This window comes from Cucurbita moschata, unplaced genomic scaffold (genome assembly GCF_002738365.1).
Source record: "Cucurbita moschata cultivar Rifu unplaced genomic scaffold, Cmos_1.0 Cmo_Scf00079, whole genome shotgun sequence".
In the NCBI taxonomy this organism is placed as follows: domain Eukaryota; kingdom Viridiplantae; phylum Streptophyta; class Magnoliopsida; order Cucurbitales; family Cucurbitaceae; genus Cucurbita; species Cucurbita moschata.
This window is the reverse complement of record NW_019268595.1, coordinates 491019-513241: the sequence shown is the minus strand read 5'-3', so window position 1 is coordinate 513241 and position 22223 is coordinate 491019. Positions and strand designations below refer to the sequence as shown.

Sequence of the window (22223 nt, the reverse complement as noted above, 5' to 3'; positions counted from 1 at the left end):
ATTAGAAAAAATAAAAGCTAATAATTAGCCTAATCAATTTATTTAGATTTTGAATAACAGGCTACTAAATTTAAATTTTAGGAAGTAATCTTTCCATTTAGATTCAGTGTATATTGAATTAAAATGTCATTTTAAAAACTATCTCACAAGTCACAAATATTTTACAAAATTTTATTATTCTTCTTCTTCTTCTTTTAAAGCAAAGTATGGCCCCTTAGCTTAATTTTCAACTCCTTATTGTATGTTCATTAAATAATTTCCTAAAAGAGATAAATCATTCTGATATTTATTTTTTCTGGTCTAATTCAAGAGATTTATAACGAAATTGTTGAAATTTTGAATTAATGGTTTGTTTTGATTCTCGTTCCTATTAACCACGTCTATTTTTCTTCTAGTTGAATGTGCATAAAAAATTGATAAATATCCTTAAAAGAAGTATTTACATCTCTACCTTAAATCTACTTGATAATGCTAGTTAAGGAGAAAGTATAGAAAATGCAATCGTTCTAGATGTGTTTAACACAACTTTGTTTTTCCATCTCCACCAAAAATAGCAAATGAAAAAGAAATGATATTTATGATTCATCGCAATTCATTTTTTTGGGTGGATATTAACCTTAAATCAACACAAGCTTTTTTTTTTTTTTTGTTTTTGCTATATAATGTGTTAAACCTAAAATAGATCATAATTGTATATACTAAAATAGTCTAAGATTTACTAGTTGTTATGATTTGAAGGGTTTGTTACCAAATCTATGATTTTATGGTTTGTTACCAAATCATAGATTTGGAATGTAATCTTCATTATACGCATCTATAAATACATGAGGTCGTGACTTAGATAGGTCATTGTGTGCCATTCAATCTAACATGGTATCAGAGCCAAGGTTTATTTTTTAAACTCCACCATCTCCAACACCGTCTCAACTACCATGGCGACTTTTGCCCTTAAACAATATCCAATCCCTCTACACCATGTTGTCACAATTCGTCTAACCAAAAACAACTTCATCATATGGCGTGCCCAGCTCCTCCCCTACCTACGGAGTACGAAGCTTATGGGCTACCTCGATGGCACCAATGTTGCACCTGCCAAGCTGATCCCTTCCTCAACTGCTGCTGGTGCTGAGCTGGTCCCTAATCCGGCCTATAATCAGTGGTATGATCAGGATCAACAAGTCCTTAGCGGCCTTCTCTCCTCCATGTCTGAGGAGATTCTTCATGATGTGGTTGCCGCTACTACGTCCAAGGAGGCGTGGGATACCCTACAGCGGATGTTTTCATCGTCAACTCGTGCTCGCACTACTCAGATTCGTGTTGAGCTCGCCACATCCAAGAAACGAGATCAATCTGCTGCAAATTATTTTTGCAAGATCAAAGGGCTAGCCACCGAGCTGGCCGCCGCCGGCTCTGCCTTGCAGGATGATGATATGATCGCGTATCTTCTCGCTGGTCTTGGCTCTGACTATGATCCCTTCGTCACCTCAATGACTACCAATAGTGAAGCCCTCACCCTTGATGATGTGTTTGCACATCTAATGACGTATGAAGCTCGCCAACTACAACACCAGGCTGAACTTCAGTTAAATCTTGGATCTTCTGCCAATTATGCTAGTCGTGGTGGTCAGTAGAAGAATCGTGGGCGTAGGGATCACGGTCATGGTCGTTCTCAAGGTTATGCACCCTCTCGTCCTGCTGGTGATCGTCGTGGCCCTTCTGCTCGTCCTTCCTGCCAGATCTGCGGCAAAGTGGGGCATACTGCTATCCGCTGCTGGCATAGGATGAATGAGTCCTATCAAGATGAACCTTCTTCTGCTCCTCCCACGGCACTGGTGGCTACTTCCTCTTACAAGATTGACCCAAATTGGTACAGTGACACAGGCGTTACGGACCATATCACCAGTGACCTGGATTGTCTCGCTGTGCGTGAACGTTATCATGGAGGTGAACAAGTTCAAGTCGGCAATGGAGCAGGTTTGCGTGTTTTGCATACTGGTCATTCTCTAATTAATACTGCTACTCGTCCTCTTGCGTTGCGTAATATTTTGCATGTGCCTGAAATTTCCAAACATCTTCTTTCTGTTCATAAATTTTCTCGTGATAATGACGTATTCTTTGAATTCCATCCTTGGCATTTTTCTATAAAGGATCGACAGTCGAGGAAAAGTCTCCTAAATGGGAGGTGTGAATCTGGTCTTTATCCTATTAAGCCATTCGATGTCGATAATCTCAAGCACGCCTTGGTGAGCAGATCTACTACTCACGCCCAATGGCATGCACGTCTTGGACATCCTTCATCTCAAGTAATAAAATCCATTTTGCGTCTAAATAATATTTCGTGTGCTAGTGAGTCATCTTTGTTAGTTTGTAATGCGTGTCAGTTAGCAAAGAGTCATCGATTACCATATACTAGTTCTTCCCATAGGTCTTCGTCACCTTTGGAACTTATTTTTTCGGATGTTTGGGGCCCTGCACCTCCATCTGTTGGGGGTTTTAAATATTATATTAGTTTCATTGATGATTTCAGTAAATTTTTGTGGATCTATTTGATGCATGATCGTACAGAAGCTCCTCGTATATTTTTGCAATTCCAAGCTCATGTTGAGCGCCTCCTAGATACTAAAATCAAGTGGGTCCAATCTGATTGGGGTGGGGAATATCAGAAAATTCATAACACATTTTTTCGTTCCCTTGGAATTGGTCATCGTGTTTTGTGCCCTCACACACATCAACAAAATGGGTCTGCTGAACGCAAGCATCGTCATATTGTTGAAACTGGCCTAGCTCTTCTAGCTCATGCTCATGTACCTATTAAATTTTGGGACGACGCGTTTCTTACAGCCACATATCTCATCAATCGTCTTCCTACTCATGTCATCGATAAAAAAATGCCCCTTAGAGCTTCTTTTTCATACCCCACCAAATTACTCCTTATTAAAAAATTTTGGGTGTGCTTGTTGGCCTCATCTTCGTCCTTATAACAAACAAAAGCTCTCTTTTCGATCAAAAGAATGTGTCTTTCTAGGCTACAGTTCATCACATAAAGGGTATAAGTGTCTTGACACCGATTCTGGTCGTGTCTATATGTCTAGAGATGTCATATTTGATGAAAATGTTTTTCCATTCAAGAGAGCCTCACCTAATTCTTCCCCAATCATGCAGTCGACGCATAATGCCCCTGATTTGTGCACCTTGCATTTGGGTAATAGCAGTACTAATTTGGAGAATGATCACATGCATATGTCTGGGCCTACTAACTCTTTGGATGCAGAAAATTTGGTGTCTACATCAGCTTCGGAATTGCCGCAACAATCCTCCGCGTCGCTGCCATGCGAATCGATGTTGGTTGTTCTGCCAATGATTGAGCCCTCGGCTCCTCTGCCAGCAGATGATATTGCGCAATGCCCGGTCGAATCCTCGGCCGCTGGTCAACCAACTGCTGTAGCATCGGTTGCTCCCCTCGCAACGGCTGATACGGCCGTCCCCTCAAATGTGGATCCTGCACCTACTACTCATCCGTATGGTACTCGATTGAAGCACAATATCAAGAAACCCAAGGTGCGTACAGATGGAACAGTAACATATCTTCTAGCTCGGTCTTCTGCCTCTGAACCTACTTCACATATTACTGCTATGGAGCATCCCCTCTGGCGTCAGGTAATGAATGATGAATTTCAGGCACTTCAAAAAAATAAGACATGGCACTTAGTTCCTCCTCGTGCTGGTCTTAACGTTATTGATTGCAAATGGGTTTTCAAACTCAAAAAAAAGCCAGATGGCTCTATTGATCGCAACAAAGCACGCCTGGTTGCTAAAGGTTTTAAACAGCAGTATGGCGTTGATTATGATGATACCTTTAGTCCAGTTGTTAAGCCCACTACCATTCGGCTCTTATTATCTCTTGCTATTTCTCGTGGTTGGGCTATTCGGCAGATTGATATTCAAAATGCTTTTCTTCATGGCCTTCTTAATGAAGATGTTTATATGAAGCAGCCCCTTTGATTTGTGGATTCTCAACACCCTGGTTATCTCTGCAAGCTGGATAAGTCACTTTATGGCCTTAAACAAGCTCCGCGTGCCTGGTTTTCTCGCCTTAGCTCCAAATTATTACAGCTGGATTTTACACCTTCAAAGGCTGATGTCTCTCTTTTTATTTTTAACAAAACGGGCATTCAGATGTATATCCTCATCTACGTTGATGATATTATTATCATCAGCTCATCTTCTAAGGCTACTGAGAAACTTCTTACACAGCTTCAGGATGATTTTGCCGTCAAGGATCTTGGTATTTTGAGTTATTTTCTTGGGATTGTGGTCCACCATACTTCTAGTGGACTTATTCTGACACAACATTAATACATTCGAGATTTATTAGCCAGAACCAATATGCTCACCTCCAAAGGTGTGCCCACACCTATGCTTCCCAGTGAGAAGTTGTTATTGAATGGTGGTGAAAAGCTCTCACCTGAGGATACTACTCGCTATCGAAGTGTCGTTGGTGCTCTCCAATATTTGTCTCTGACACGTCCTGATATATTCTTATGTGTCAACAGAGTGTGTCAGTTCATGTCCTCTCCGACTTCTATACATTGGGCGGCAGTCAAACGAATTCTCCGTTATCTACATGACACTATTGATATGGGTTTGTGTCTTACAAAGTCCAGCACTGATTTGTTGAGTGCCTTTTTAGATGCTGATTGGGCTGGGAATCCTGATGATCGTCGAAGCACTGGAGGCTATGTGATCTTCTTTGGTGGCAATCTTATCTCTTGGAGTTCGAGGAAACAATCGACAGTTTCCGTTCTAGTAAGGAAGCTGAATATAAGGCGGTTGCTGATGCCACTGCCGAATTAATTTGGATCCAAGTTCTCTTGCGTGAGCTCGGGATCTCGCAAGCGCGAGCGCCTAGCCTATGGTGTGACAACATTGGTGCCACCTACCTATCCGCCAATCCAATCTTTCATCGACGGACGAAGCATGTTGAGGTTGATTATCACTTCGGTCGTGAACGAGTATCGACTCGTCAGCTTGATGTTCGACTCATATCTTCCAAGGATCAGCTCGCCGATATCATGACAAAGCCACTGCCAGCTCCTTCTTTTAGCTATTTTACGCGCAATCTGAACTTAGTAGTACATCGTCCAGATTGAGGGGGGTGTTAAACCTAAAATAGATCATAACTGTATATACTAAAATAATCTAAGATTTACTAGTTGTTATGATTTGAAGGGTTTGTTACCAAATCTATGATTTTATGGTTTGTTACCAAATCATAGATTTGGAATGTAATCTTCATTATACGCATCTATAAATACATGAGGTCGTGACCCAGATAGGTCATTGTGTGCCATTCAATCTAACATAATGAACCAAAATCAAACTTATTAAGCATCAACAAAAGAGTTTTGTGTATCTAAAACAAAATGAAGACTCTAACCAGCTTCGGTTTTATCTTATTCTTGGCTTCGGAATCAAGCATTCTTAATAACACATGTTTTGCCGGATTCAATAGACAAGTTGGAGGGGACAAAGGGCAACAACCAGCAAGCAGATGGCAAGTGACTATTTACAATTATCAAACAAACTCAGTTTTAAATGCTCATTACAAGTCAAAAGACGATGATTTGAGCGAACGCGTTTTGGCCAAGCAAGCTCAATTCAACTGGAGCTTCAGAATGAACTTTTTGCGTACGACTCTGTTTTGGTGCAATTTTAATGGTTCTAATGGACATGCTTCATTTGAGGTATTTTGGCCAGAGAACTCGTTTTGGCTTTCTGAAAGATGCGACTTTAAAAACTGCATTTGGGCAGCTTTTGATGATGGGTTTTACTTAAAAAATATTCCTTCGGGGAAGTTTGAATTGATACACCCTTGGGAAAAATGAAGTAAAGTTTCCCTTGCTCATTTTGATCCCACAAAACCTACTCTTTTTTTTTCTTTCTCTTTTGTGTTTAATTGCTTTCACATGTAATAATTCTACATAGAGTTGTGGGGTTTCCTTGTAGACTTAGGATGTTGTATATTTAAGTCTAATAAAAGTGGGAGTTATCGTTTGGGATTTTATAGTTATTTTGATGTTGATAATTTGGTTGGGTTTTAAGTTTCTAGTTGTAACCACCCATGTTCAAGCTTGGAAATATGGATTTGGCATTTATTGGCCCTAATACTCCCCTTACAATATTGTCACGTTATTTACTACTTGCTTCTAAGAATGAAAACCGTCACCACAGACCGACATAAGTACTTCCGACATGTCTTTTCCTCCCTCACATGTTTGCTCCAAGAAAAGCACATTTAATCTCGAAGTTCTTATGATTAAGCCACCAAAAAAGCAAGTGCATCTTGTTGATATAGGTGGTAAGTTTCAACTCTTTTTAAGCATTTCTTAGTCATCTATACTCTTGATCATTTTCATTCGGATAGAATCCATGTTTATTCATGTACTCTCTTTAACTCGGGTATCACTCTACTCAAAATCCTTTAAGGATTAAGAAATATTTGAGGTTTAAAACTTGAAAGGGTAACAATTTAAGACGAAAAGAAAATATGTATAATAATTGAAAATGGTAATGTTAAGATCATAAAAAGGATATATGGAAAGAACTCGCGTCAATTAATCGATTTACAAGGAGAGATTAAATATTTTTTTGTCTAATCTTATACAAACTGATTGTATATGAAGTACTTATCTCTCCTTGTAACAATTACAAAGTGGGTCTATCAATACTATTATCTTAGTACTTGAAGTACTTATCTCTCCATAAAATTCGTAAATTTTACTAACCTTCATATATCATCTAGCAATTCTTTGTACTAAGTTTATTTCATATTTGAGTTTTCAACCATATGGAGACTTTTAACAAAATAGTGCATGTATGGCAATGAAAATGAATATACATGTTTCCATTTTATTTAAAAATTTCGAGCACCAAAATAGAAGAAATTTGAGAAGGAGAGGATCCCATTGTAGTTACCAGAAGTATATGATTGGCCTTGAGAGAGAAAAAAGAGTAGCCTAAGTTTTGGATAGTTGGGTGTGATGCTTTACTAAATAAAGTCTAACCTAAGAAACAAACACCCTTGATATCCTTTTGGTTTTTTTTGTTTTTCTTTTAATAGCCTTTTACGTAAAAATCTATCTTTAATAGATGAACATGTAGGTTTGTTGGAGTGCAATGATTATATATATATATGGTTGGAAAGGATCCAAATGAAACACAAACAAATCCTAAATCTGTACAAAATGAAGGCTATAAATAATCTCTATATGATTTTGTTGTTTACTTTTGCATCAACTTCTAATGTTTTCACTTTTTTTGCGAGCCAATATCCAGAATCGCACTGAAAAGTGACGATTCTTAATTATCAAGACGTACCTTTACTGACTTATTGCAAATCAGAAAATGATGACTTAGGTAAATAAGGGTGTTCGCACCATGACAAGTTATTCAACCAGATCATATTATTTTATGTATATAGATCAAGCTGAAGATTGTTTAAACTCGAATTTTAGGAATCTTCATCACTCGATTCTTGTCTTGAAACATTGCCCGTAACTTCGTATTTATAGATCAAGCTTGCATTGCCATCGAGTAACTCCTCGTCCCTCACGAAAATTAAGAGGCTCTGATACCAGATTAGCGCTAAATGACTTGAGCCCTTATGATGTACATGAGCTCTATCATCCTAACTTAATTAATATACATGTTTTTACATAGAAGGACAAAGATATATTTACATTCTTTCCTACGTTCATCAATATTTCATCAATTTATTTATGAAATGATGAAATAAGAAAAAGTACGTTAATAATGAGAAAAACCAAAATAGTCAAGGTACCAAAAGAAGGAAAATTGAATGGCATATGTCAGGGAACATATTCCATTCACGGATTTAAATTTTTTTTTTTTTTTTTTTTTTTTTACAATTAGTTTAACGACTATTCAGTCATTGAGATGATATCTACAACGGTGGTTGTGAATCCAAAAATGGATCATTGAGATCATAGATCGTGTCTTCATCTTCTTCTTCTATGATAGAAGGAGAAGACGTCGAACCGACTGATGTGGCTTCTTGAAGAAGCTTTTGAAAATCAACTTCCGAAGTTGTCTGGGCTAATGCTGCAAGTAGCCTCGACTTTGAATTAAGGAATTCGGAGGTCTTCTTCTTGGATAAATCCTGAAGGTGGCCATTCTCAGATAGCCAAATCTTTACCGCTTTGATGTCTACGTGGGTATAAGTATATTTATCCCACCATTTGATTTTGATAGTTTTGAAGACCTGTTTTATTTGGTCTTCGGTCTCTTTAATTTAAAAATTCCAAGTTAAAATCCAAGGAATTTGAAAATATACGCAAAAGCACATGGTCAATGAAAATGGGATTTTGAATATATTTTGAATGAAATAGTGGAACGATTCTTGTATTGGAACTGGAAATATATCTTTGGCTAATCCAAAGATTTTCCACCATTTGATGAACCAAAATGGGTATTGAATTTTATGAGCATTCTGGCAGAATTGAATGAACCATGAATGCTCGTAATTTTGATACCAAATGACATTGAACCATGCCATCTGATAGTCTCCGTATGAGTAAGAATGAGGAACAAAAGGTTTTGAGAATGTCTTTTCCGTGTATGGATCTTGATTCCAATACGTCGAATTCATGACTTTAAAAATTTTTAATTTTGAATACGCGATTTTCAAAGGATCATCGCGACTCGGAATATGAGTAATTTCGACGGATTTTGTGTCGACTAGAATGAATTCATAAAACCTTCTGGTTTTATGAAGATCTTCTGGGATATAAAAGAATCCCGATGGATAGGCTTTTTTAACGACTTCGCCGATTTTCGGGTCGTCGTATTTTGGTTCTACCAGAGCTTCTGGTATGGACACAGATTTTTGAAAATAGGTTTTGATTTCAGGAACTGGAGAAAAACGAACGGGAACAACCGCGTCCGAGTAGGTCGAGGGGACAGAAGGTCCCTTTGAAGTGGAAGAGACAGTGGGTCTCGATGGAGTGACGGCAGATTGCCATGTTGAAGAGGCTGAAGGCCTCGTCGGAGTGATAACCTCCGCCTGTTTTTGAGAAAGCTTTGCCTTAGATCTGGTCACCAATGTGAAACCAGCATCCATTGCATAGCTGTCGGATGTCATTGGAGTAGGTGTGCTTGAAGAAGCACTGAGCTTCTTCCCTTTTTCCATCACTTTCTTTCTGGTCATTGCTGGGAGATAGAGATTGGTTAGGGAGAATTTTTCTTTGAGAGTAAGAACTCTCGAGAGAGGTAATCTGCCAAGGGGTTTTCGATCCCTTTTATAGGCAAAATTTGAAAGTCGAAGCAAGATAAAATGGCTTGCCATCTAGCAAAAATTTGTTTAGACACAAGATTCTTGACATCTTTTTCTAAAACAAATTTAGGTGCCCTTGAGTCGGTTTTGATAACAAAACTTTTGTTAATTAAATCACTTTGAAATTTTTGCACACAAAGTACTATTGAAAGTATTTCTTTCTTTACTGTTGAATAATTTTTTTATTCCTAAATGGAAATGGACAATGGATTCTTTCTTGTCAAGGGACTGTTTTAGGATTCCTCCATATCCAATATCGGATGCATCGGTCTCCAGTATTAAACTAGCCCTTGGGTTTATCAGCGATAAACACGGAATTGACTTGACAAGGGATTTTGATTTTTTGGATTGTTCTGGTGTGTTCTTCAGTCCAGGGCTTTGGGTTCTTTTTGAGCCTTTCAAAAAGTGGCTTGCAGATAGGTCTGATATTTTGAAGGAAATCAGACACATAATTGAGACATCCCAAAAATCTTTGTAGTTCGGTTTTATCTGTAATTTGGTCCGGAAAGTTTGAGGCAAACTCAATGGACCTTTGAATGGGTTTAATTAGACCCAAATGGATTTCAAATCCAAGAAAACGGATTTTTGTGTGAAAAAGTTTAATTTTGGGTTTAGACACAACTAAACCGTTTCTTTTGACTGTTGTAAAAAATGTTTGGAGATGCTTGAAGTGTTGATCGATGTTTTGAGAAAAAATCAGAACATCATCAATATAAACAATTGAAAAGTCTTGAAAAGGATTGAAAATATCATTCATAATCTTTTGAAACTCGGATGGAGCGTTTTTTAGCCCAAATGGCATAACGTTCCATTCGTATTGTCCGAAAGGGACATTGAAAGCCGTTTTGTACTTGTCTTTTTCTGAAATCTGAATTTGCCAAAATCCTGATTTCATGTCAAATTTTGAAAATATTTTTGCATTTGAAATTCTTTGCATTAAATCTGATTTATTTGGAATTGGATATCTGATCCATTCCAAAACCTTATTTTAGGGTTTGTAGTTAATTACCAGTCGCGGGACTCCAGGTTCCTTTTCTGCCTGGTTGTTGACATAAAAAGCCGCACATGACCAAGGGCTTTTTGATGGTCTAATAAGACCTCTCTGCAAAAGATCATTAATTTCTGCTTTACAGAATGTTAGTAATTCTTTATTCATCTGAATAGGTCGGGCTTTCGTAGGAATATTTTTCTCCTCGAAAGCTTTGATATAACGATGATCAACTATGTGTTGTTTCCTATTCCAAAAGGCATTTGGGATATTTGAACAAACTTCTCTTTCTAATTTAGTTTGTAAAGTTTTGATTTTAGACTAGACAGTCTTATTTTGAATTTGATCTTCTATTCTTTTGAATGAAATTTCTTCTTTCAAAAAGGAAATTTGTTTTTCTTTATAATTTAATACATTTATTGACGGAATAATTGTATTCTTTTGAAGGTTATTTATTTCGCTAATCCTTATGGGGAAAGAAAGTTAAATTTTATCTTCTTTCCTAAGGCTTTTGATTCTAACCCCTTTTCAGTTATTCTAAAAGGATATAATTGAGTAATAAAAGGAGTACCTAGGATTCGTTCTTGTCCTAAGTCTTTTACTAAAAGGAAGGAATTTACGAAGCAAATTCCATCATTGCAAACATGAACTTTTGATAGTTTGTAATTAATTTTGAGTTTGTTGTTGTTAGCACCTCTAAGGCCCTCAGTAGTTTTTTCAAAATACTTTGTAGGTATTAAGCCTTCTTGAATGCAATTTTGATCGGCTCCAGTATCTATGAGAGCCTTTAGTGTGATTTTGAAATCATAAATTTTTAAGGTAACGAGAGTGTACCATTTTTGAAATTGAGAAGTGGTGATGGCTCCAACGAAGGAACTTTGAAAATCTTCTTCATCCAGGTTTGGTTGCGCCGTTTCCTTTTGTGCGGGCAGTCTTTCCTGAAGATTGAGAATTTCTTGACGAAGCGTATAAGATTCTGACCTGGTTTCAGATCTTAGTGCCTTTACCTCTTGTTTGAGATTATTAATCTCTCTTTGTAAATCTTGAGTAGTGAGTTCCCTCGGTTTTTCAAATCTTTGGAGAACAGATTGGAGTCTGTAGAGACTTCTTTCTTCCCTTTCAGGTGGCTTAGAGATTGTCATGGCATCTCTAAGTCGTTGAGCAATCTTCTGTTGAATTTCTGGGTCTTGAACTTTTTCTACTACTTCGAGTAGAATTTCTTGATCCTTGGTAAGGACATTTATGCATCCTTCGCACGTCCTTTTTCCTTCTTGTTCTGATTCATATTATGTGCTAGAATATGAATCAGATTCTTCTTGGATTTCTCCCTCGCTCGATTGCTCTAAGTCGGTTAGGGTTAGTCGTAATAGCTGATTTTTCAGCTCTTGATCTATATCCAACTCATTGATCTTTCCTCTGATTGGACACTTGTTATCATAGTGTCCTTCTTCATGACATTTGAAGCAAGTTTGCTTTTTCTTTCCTCTATGGGTTTTTGTAGGAATATATTTCCTTCTTGAATATGTTGGCTTCTGAGACTGCACGGGCTTACTCCGATATGTTTCTCTAGGCCTGTATGAATGATAAGGTTTTGGATGCGTCTTAACCTTCTTTCGTCTAGAGGTTGAGGGAGCTTCTATTCCCTTGCATCCATATTGATCGCAAAATCTACCAAGCTCTTTTCTGTTTGATATCGAAGAATTGAGCTTGTTTTGAATCTTTGACTCATTACAAAGTCTGAGTCCTTCTTCTATGATGAAGGATGCTATGGATCCGTATGACAAAGTTTGCCATGGAATTGTTCCATTGTACTTTGTCTTAAGACCATCTTTGATCCTTCTTGAAAAGTGTTTTGGTAGTCCATTGACGAAATTCTCTTTCCAGAATTCCAACGAACTATCTGTTCTAATAAGAACTTTGCTGAAGTACATGTCTTTGTACCACCTGAAATCACCTAAGGTAGGGCATTTCAGATTCATGAGTATCTCGGCGGATCTCTCCTGGTATTTCAGAGGGTTGCTGACAAAGAATTCTATGAGGGTATATATGAGGATGTTGACAGCATCCTCTACTCTTTCATGTTGTATTTCGGTCCTAGTTGATGGACCTTCTTCTTTGATAATTTGAGTAGTTGGCCTAATGACATAGTGGTTTAATATCTGTTGGCGGGTTGTTTCGTCGAGATATTTGTCCCACCAATCTTTGAGTTGCCCGGTAAATCTGGTTACCAAAACTTGAGCTATCTGATGGTCGAATTTATGGCCTTGTAATTTATACGCGCCTGCGGCCATCATCATCTCATTGACAACATTCATTATCAGATAGTCAGATAATCCATCGATATTCCATTCATAGATTGCTAAACCATCGTAATGAGCTTGAGTTTGTAGTGTCTTTTCTTCGAATTGGATATCTGGAAAAGACGGTTGAGGATACCAGTTTTTCTGATTACTGGCATTATTTTGACTTCTTCTAGAGATCCTTTCAATTCGATTGTAGAAAGGTTCTTCTCTCTCACTTGCAATCTCGTCTTCGAATTCTTGGTTCTCGTCGTCATTGTTAACGACATTGATAGATGAATCTTGAGGCGTCATGGCAGGATTTAATATCCTGTCCAACTTTTCCTCTATCTTGTCCATTGCAGCCTCTTCTTTTGAAATCCTTTTTGTAAATATTTCGAGATTTGCTGGTCTAAGTATTGGTATTGACTCATCAACCTTTGGTACAGAGCTGCTTGCCTGTTCCTGCTGAGTACCTGATTTCTTTGAAATTTTTCCCTCGATACTTTCAAGTTGAGTATCGATCGTGGATAAAATCTTATTTGAATCATTTTTTTGATGCTGGATATTCTTGATATCCTTTAGGGTCGGATTACCCTTTTCTAGTCCTTCCGGAATATGTTTGAAAGGGCTAGCTTTGACCTTTTCTCCGTAGTAATTGTCGAATTCGACTTCTTCTAACGGAGGATGTTTCGAATATACCTCGCCTCTTTTGGTAGTCTTCCAACTCCTCTAGGTCAAGGTGCATACCTGCAGAATATTTTCTTCAAACCATTCGAAGAATGGTATATTTTCTTTGATGGCTTTCATGTGAGAATACCACTGAGCTCTTAATTCATTTCGCTCAGCCTCTTTGTAGGTTTGGAAGAAGGCATTTCTTTTTGAAGAGTTGGTAGTTGACATAAAATCTGCTTTCAAAAATTCTTTGTCTATCTGGAAATCAGCTATAATGACATTTAGCTGGCTTTCGTAGACGAATTGAGTATCCATATCCGTATGGGTTGGAGACCTTGAGCCATCTTCATAGTGGATTGACGCCCTTTTTTTATCATAATTGACCTCTTTTACCTTTAAGGGGTCATACATTGACCTTGATATTCCTGAAGTACTTGGTCTAGAACTCAGGAATTCTTTTAATTTCGACTCTGACGAAGGTTCTTCGCTGAATTTTATTTCAACGCTTCCATCGTCATGTTCGATGATTTGGACTGGGTTTTGAGATTCTTTCCTCTTTGGGAGATTTGCATCTTCTATTTTCCAGAGAGTGCTTCTGGTTATTTGATCCCAAGAAAGAGTTTTTGGAACGGTCACTGATGATTTTCCAATATTTGCTTCTATGAGCATAGTTGATCCTTTTGGTGAGGATCTTAATGCTCTTGGAGAAATGTTTGTATTCATGAGCTTATAATAAACCCTGAATATGACGACTGAAGAATGGGTTTCAGTCTTGATGTTTAAATTTTTTGACTGTAAATCTAGCATGAGAGCTGATAATATGTGTGGGTCGTGGAGAGACAGAGTAAAGTTTGGATACAATTGAAATAGACTGGTCCATTCTCTAAATTGGATTGGACCATTCCCAACAAGGAATTTGAGAAATCTTCATGTCTCTTATCTCGTAAGGAGATAAGGACTGGGATATCTAATCCAAGTCTGAACAATGGTTTTACCGCGACTTGGACAAGACCGACATGGAGATAGTTAAACTCTTCACGATGTTGGAGTATAAGAGATTTTGAAAAAAGATTCAGAGATTCCCTATTGCTATGAATTGGGATGTTCTTCTCTGAGAATTTGATGCATGATCTTTGAGTAAAATTGAAGGTTGAAATTTGGTAGATAGTTTTAGGATCTACCTTTGGAATAGTCCAATTTTTTAGTTGATCTTCGATTCTGGCAATCTGATATTCTTGATTGACAGTATTTGAGATGGTGAGATTTTCTCCCCTTCGATGTTCATTTGAACTTTCTTTCATCGGTAGAGCATTTGAGATGGCTTGATTTTCTGAGCTTTCTGAGAAATTCGTTCATAAGATAGATAAGATAAGAGTAGGATGATGATTTTTCTGAATTGTTCAATTGATATTCAAGAGAGAGCTATCGGCCGATCGATGCTCTCTTTACATTGATGAAGTCCTTTTATAGACTTCACATTTGATCGTAAATTTGAAAAAAAACGCTAACTAAGAGATAAGATTGAATCTAGCAGGACAGGGCCTCTGCAAGATCTGTTTTCCTAAAAGACATAAAGTAAACTAATAATTTAAAAGATAATAATTTACAGACACTGATAATTGGCATGTGAGCCTTCACTGTGTGGCTGACAAGTTGTCAATCTTTGTTTTGTCTCTCATAAAGTTGTCAGGATGTAGATAAGATTTTCTTCAGAATTTTTCATATGACTAAGCACCCAAGCTTGCCAATGGACTTACTGCGCTCTCCGCGTCTTACCACCTGGAACACAAGGGCTATTCGCTCATACTCCAAATTCTTCTGAATTTTCATATCTTCCTCCTGGTTTTTGTGACATCGCTCTTAAAGATCGAGTAACTCCTCTTCCCTCACGAAAATTGAGAGGCTCTGGTACTTCACCTAGTCTAATTTTCATAGTGTCTCATGACCTTGCCTAACGGGGCTTTTATTTGGTCATCATATGTAAGGACTGGGCTGAGTAATTAAAATACAACACAATAGTTAAAAAACAAAACGTTTCAAAACAAATGGGTTGAAGACGACGGGTGAGGCTTGTCTATGACACCTACTCCAGAGTCGGCTCCTAACCTCGACTAAATCCTTATTACCTGAAAAAATAAAAAAAAATCAAAATAAGGAAGGAGTACAAGACTCAGCAAGTAGCCTACTTGTAGGCTCTTAATCGTGTCCTTTATATGCTAGGATATCGCACTCTTTCTTTTCTTGTTCTTGTTTTTGTTGTAAGTACCTAGGCCCCTTAGTTCTGTTTCTGACTTGAACTTCGGTTAAGAATGAGAAGTAGAATTGGGATCGAAAACGCAATCTTCATTAATATTCACAATGTTTAAATAGGATACAAGGTACCAACTAATACCTAACAATAAGGGGAAATATAAACTTACTAAATCTTGAGAATAAAATAAAATATACTACCAATCAAATCATGAAGGAAAAAATATTAATTAAGATATATTCAACAACTAATTATTATACTATATTGTCCACATTATATCTTAATATTCCCCCTCAAGTTAGAGAGTGTATGTCAATCACACCCAACTTGTCTTTCAAAAAATCAAATTAATGTCTTCCCAAAGTTTTAGTGAAAATATCTACAAATTGCATTTTAGTCGAAACATAACATGGTTTGATGATTCCAACTTGTATTTTTTCTCGAACTATATGATAATCTATTTCTACGTGTTTCGTACGTTGGTGAAAAACTAAATACACTAAATACACTATGTCAGGCCTAGTAACGGATAAATATATTAATCTGTCAATCAACCGTTTGTATGTACTTGGATCATTCAACTTCTCTCCTTCTGTTAAAGAAAATTTTAGATTTTGCTCCATAGGAAATTTTTCTGGACGTGCTTCTGTAAGACCTGTGTCTTGAAGAATGTCTGGAGCATACTTCCTTTAAGACATAAAAATTTCTTTTCTAGACCTAGAAAATTCAATGCCTAGGAAATATTTCAAATTCCTTAAATCTTTGATAAGACATTTCTCGAGTAAACTAGTTTTGAGATGTTGAATCTCTTTTTATTTTGTATATAAAGAGTAATCTGCTACTGAATGTAGCCTGCATATTTTATAGTGGTAGAGAATATGGAGAAACAATTGCGAGAAGCCTATTTTAAACCATAGAGAGATTTATGGAGCCGACATACTATATTCTCCCCCTGTCGGCGAATACCTGGTGGTAAAGACATATAGACTTTCTCGTCTAGAGTACCATGGAGAAAGACATTTTGAACATCCAACTAATGAGTGAACCATTTTCGAGCAACGACAATAGTGAGTAAGCAACAAAGTGTAGTAAGTTTCACTGCAGGAGAAAATGCCATAGCCAATAGCTTTATGGCCAGGTGGTAGAGGAACGAGAGAAGTATGCTGCAATTTCATCATTCATAGTCTGCGGCCATAATGGGTCGCCAACTGCCTCATCATAGGTTTTAGGTTCTGTCTTGGTTGTAATAAGAGTTAGAAAAGTACGTTGAGTAGGAGAAAAAGGAGAGAATGAAAGGTAATGATGAAGGGGATACCTGGTGCTAGTGTTAGGACTTGAGCTAGAGGTTAAATGATTGGCTCCAGAAGACATCTCATAAACATTATAACAAGCTAGAAGCTGTTTGGTACGAGTAGAACATCGGAGTGGAACTGATGTATCAGGTGGGATAAGGTTAGAACTAGTGGGTGAATCTGGAGAAGGAACAAAAGGCGGAGGAGATGACGAAGTAGTAGGTGAAGGAATAGAAGGTAGGGGAGGACTAGATGGGATGTTTCAGTAGGATGAATCTTGAAATGGTAAAATGGGAGTTAAAGGAGCTAATGTCAAAGTTTGTGAAGCTGATGAAAAAGGAAAATCATCGTCACAAAATTTAACAGCACGACTGATAAAAAAAATAAATTAATTTGCATGTCATACAACTTGTAACCTTTGTGACCACAAAGATATCCTACGAAAACACAAAGAATTGCTTGAGATTTAAATTTTTGCTTAGGGTGTACTATAGTTGCATAACACTTACAACAAAAAACTTTAAGATGGTGAAATGTAGAGTGCTTCAAAGGGTGTCTTGTTAGATAACAATGGTGATGGTGTTCTATTTATAAGATAAACAACAGTCAAAATGCACTCTTACCAAAAATTAAGTGGAACCTGTGACTGAAAGAGAAGGGACCTAGCTACATTTAGCATACTACAATGGCATTCTACGACTCAATTTTTTTTTTTTTTTGGAATATAGGCATAAGTGCGCAGAAAGTCAATGTCACAAGAAGTAAAAAATGGTTGCAAAGATAAGAACTCAGTCCCATTGTCTGATCTATCTATCTTGATAGTAGTATGAAATTGAGTTTGAATGAATTTAACAAAGTTCATTAACAAATGATGTACTTCTGATTTATGTTGCATAAGAAAAACCCAAGTACATCGAGTAAAATCATCATCAATAGTGAGAAAAAAACGCAAACCATAACGGGTTAGAAATTTATGTGGTCCCCAAACATCACAATGTAACATATCAAAGGCAGAATGAGTTGTTATCGAGCTTCTTGGGAAAGACAGTCTAGTTTGTTTCGCTAATGGGCAAATACTACAGTTATGAGAAAAAATAGCATTATTAAGATGCAATTGCTCAGCTAATAATTTAAAACAAGAAAAAGAAGGATGACCTAGGCGTAAATGCCACAAATTAGATGACTGAGATACTTGGTGAGCTAAAGATTTGATTCGAGATGGAGAACTAGACAGAGACCTTCGAATTGTTTACCCGAGACAATCATCCTCAATGTAGCCAAGTCCTGCATAACACAAGAATCAGGATAGAAGGTGACATAACATTTCATGTCGTTGGTAAGTTTGCTGATGGACATTAGGTTTAAATTGAATGAAGGCACACATAAAACATTATTTAATTTAAGGTGAGGATTAAAGGAAACATTGCCAGTATTGTGACACATGTGCTGTCCCTCCATTAGGCAAATTTATTGTAGATATGGTGGCAACGTTTGGTTCATTCATAATAGAAGCTTCGGATACTATATGATTCGTAGTATCCATAGCTCCCGTATGGAGAATCCATGGATTAGAACTTGTAGAGTTAATAGATATTGCAGATACTGGAAACAAACCTGCAACATTGATGCTATTGTCAGAATTACTAAGGATGATGATTGAGTGCAGATAATGCTTGTGCTAATTGTTGTAATTGCTCAGAAGAAAAATTTGGAATGGAATTAGGTGACTGTTCTTTTGTATTCAACTGAGAAACATCGGCCATATTTGCAAATGATCGATATCCATGATTGTTGCGTTGATTGACTTGTATTGCCCTTCCATAATTATTTTTCTGTCGACATCGATCTTCTTTATGTCCCCTTCTATCACAAAATTTATAGTAAAACGTAACGATTCAACACTCATCAATTGTATGAACACTTTTATTGCAGTGTTCACATGATTCGCCTTTGGCAAATTTTGAATATGTTGTTTTCTTCCGCACTGTTGATGCAATCGAGAAATTCTCAGTAGGTTTAGAAGTTACCCGATACTACATCTCTTCTTGTACAAGTAATGAATAGGCTTGTCTCACATTAGGTAATGGAGTCATCATCAATATGTTAGATCTCACCGTTTTATAAGACTCGTTTAGCCTCATGAGTAGTTGCATCAACTTGTCTTCTCCGCGTTGATCATGTTTTTGACGTTGATTATAGGTAAATGGTGTGCGGTGTTAAAATATCATCACTATCCCAATAGAATCAAGCCTAATAATTATACGAGCCCATTGTATATTTATTTTAGTAGAGATTTTAGGAAAGATACTAGATATTTTAGGAAAGAAATTTCGATATTTTAGGAAAAAGATTTAGATTTGTTAGGTCTAGATTGCGTAGGGTATAGTATAAATACCCCTCGACCCTACCTAGTTTTTCATTCCAAGAAATCCGAAACAATATAAAGTAGTAGTATTCTACAAAATGTCTTGTATTTTCTTCTCAATTGGTCTTAATAAAGAGTGCGAGTGTTTCCCACATAGAGTTGTGTTCAATAATCTGGTATCAGAGCGAGGTTAGTATGGGTTGTCTGATCTCTTTGAATTCTTAGCATACTTTGTGGCTGCAGCAGCTTTGTCTGATCATCGACATCAGAAACGATTTCTTGAGATTATTAGTGAGAGAGTTTCTTTGTGTCGTGAGTAGTCTGTGACTCTACAAGCCTTGTGTCGAAAAAGCTTGTTTGGTATTATTGAGGTATTGTCAACACGATGGGTGACTTCCAAATCGTAGGAGGAATAAAAAAACTCAACAACAACTACTACAATACGTGGGTAACATGCATGATGTCCTATTTACAAGGACAGGATCTTTGGGAGATCATTGGCAGAAGTGAAACTATGCCGGCAGTAGAGGATTCCAACGATGCCTTGCGCAAATAGAGAATCAAAGCAGGCAAAGCAATGTTTGCCTTGAAGACCACAATCGAAGAAGAGATGTTAGAACATATTTGGGATGACAAGACACCAAAGGAAGCATGGGACACGTTCGTGATGTTGTTCTCCAAGAAGAACGATACGTGGCTACAACTTCTAGAGAACGAGCTATTGTCAATTTCACAACATGACATGACGATTGCTCAGTACTTCCACAAAGTCGAGACGATCTGCCGAGAGATTACTAAACTAGAATCGAAGTCTACAATTGGAGAAGATCGAATGAAGAGGATCATTATCCACAAATTGCGACCATAATATATAATCTTCATTATTGCTGAACAAGGATGGCCCACTCAACCATCACTTGTAGAGTTTGAAAAATTGTTAGCCAGCCAAGAAGCCATGGCTAAACAAATGGGAGGCATCACATTAAAGGGTGAAGAAGAAGCACACTACACGAGTGAAAGTCGGGGCAACGATAAGCCATCTTCCAAACGTGGATACAAAAACGGTGACAAAAGAAGGAGTCATCAAGGAACTGCACAACCTGAGAGAGCTCAGAAGAATGACAATAGGAGTTCAAAAGGAAAGAGATTTGAAGCTAATTGCTATAATTGCAGGAAGAAGGGCCACATGTCTAGAGATTGTTGGTCCAAGAAAAATCCGTCGAAAGCAATGTGGCATCCTCCAACATGGAGATGGAGGAGAAATGGGATGCAGAGGTACTATATGTCATAGAAGAAGACGAGCTAGCTCCCATGGCGACGATGGGAGACCATATAAATTATGAGAATGACTGGATCGTTGATTCAGGATGCTCAAACCATATAACTGGCGATCAGAATAAATTGCAAGACAAGAAAGAGTACAAAGGAAGCCATATGATACGTAGAGCAAATTACGACAATCATGTCTGGCAAAAAATCTAATACAGTGTCACTGTATAATGTTTATCATGTACCGGATATAAAGAAGAGCTTGTTGTCAGTGGCACAACTAACAACATGAGGAAACTACGTCTTGTTTAGACAAAAAGATGTAAAAGTCTATCAAGTTGTTAAGATAATACGAAAGCTGACAACAAAAGGACGAAGAGTGGAGTCTGTTTACATCCTATTTGCAGAGTCTGCCTATATTGACAAGACCCAAAAGAATGGGACGACAGATTTATGGCATGCAAGATTGGACATGTTAGCTACCATAAGTTGAAGCTAATTATGCAGAAATCCATGCTCAAAGGTCTACCACAACATCGAAGAAATTCTACAACAGATGAAAGTCCTACCAGATTCAAACATCGAAGAAATTCTACAACAGATGATGGGGGAGCAAAATACGCAAATTAAATAAAAGGTTGATGCGCCTGAAGATCCAAGTGACATTGGTATTGGAAAGCAAGCGGTGACTCAGTCAAGCGAATCTGATAAAAATGAAACGACACGTCAGCAACTTAGGCGATCAAATAGAATCCGAAGGCCAAATCCTAAGTATGCAAATGCAGCTATTGTAGAAGACAGAGTTTACGAACTAGAGACATATGAAGATGCATCACAAAACTCGGTTTGGCAGAAAGCGATGGAGGAAGAAATTATAGCCCTAGAGCATAATCAAACTTGGGAACTAGTGCCAAGACGTAGAAGTTGATCGCATAGATGAAGGATTGTTTCTCTGCCAACAAAAGTATACAAGAGATATGCTTCAGAAGTTCAACATGTTAGAGTGCAAGCATCGACGGAGACAAATGCCAAGATTTGTGAACATGAAGAAAAAAAGTTGAATGATGAAACGACATACCGACAACTAGTAGGTAGTCTTATCTACCTAACTTTAACTCGGCCTGATATTTCTTATGCAGTTAGGGTTCTGAGTCGGTACATCCAAAGTCCAAAGACGCCCCATTTGGATGCAACTCGACGGATTTTCAGATATGTCAAAGATACAATCGACTATGGTCTTTTGTACAAAAGAAGCAAAGACTGCAAACTAGTTGGATACTATGATGCTGACAATGCAGGAGACCACGAAGCTCGGGGATCAACCACTGGGTATGTGTTCAAGTTTTGTTCGGGAACAATTTCTTGGTGTAGCAAGAGACAACCAACAGTATCATTATCAACTACACATGCAGAGTATAGAGCAGCAGCTCGAGCAGCTCAGGAAAGTACACGACTGAAACTCTTGATGGAAGATTTGCACCAGAAAACTGACTATCCAATATCACTTCATTGCGACAACTATTAAACAGGTCTACAAACCTCCTTTAATATTTAATTCAAGTCAAATACTTAAGCTACGGAGAATTAATGAGCCTAAAGACATCCCTCAAACCTATATGTGGAGCATAGAAAAGTCTTAAATGTAATAGCAAAAAGAAAAAAAGTTAAGTTAAAAAAAAAAAAGAATAATAATAAATAAATAAAAACCATCCTTCCCCACTTCTCTCTACAGACCTCTCATCCCTTTTCCAA

At 37.5% G+C, this 22223-nt stretch overlaps 1 non-coding gene across 1 annotated transcript; it reads left to right on the top strand.

Annotated features, from left to right (window-relative positions):
• Positions 1-1412: 1412 nt before the first annotated feature.
• On the top strand, positions 1413-1552 carry LOC111438653. The gene has a single exon (XR_002709714.1). It is a non-coding gene; the product is annotated as a small nucleolar RNA Z247 (small nucleolar RNA).
• Positions 1553-22223: the final 20671 nt, after the last annotated feature.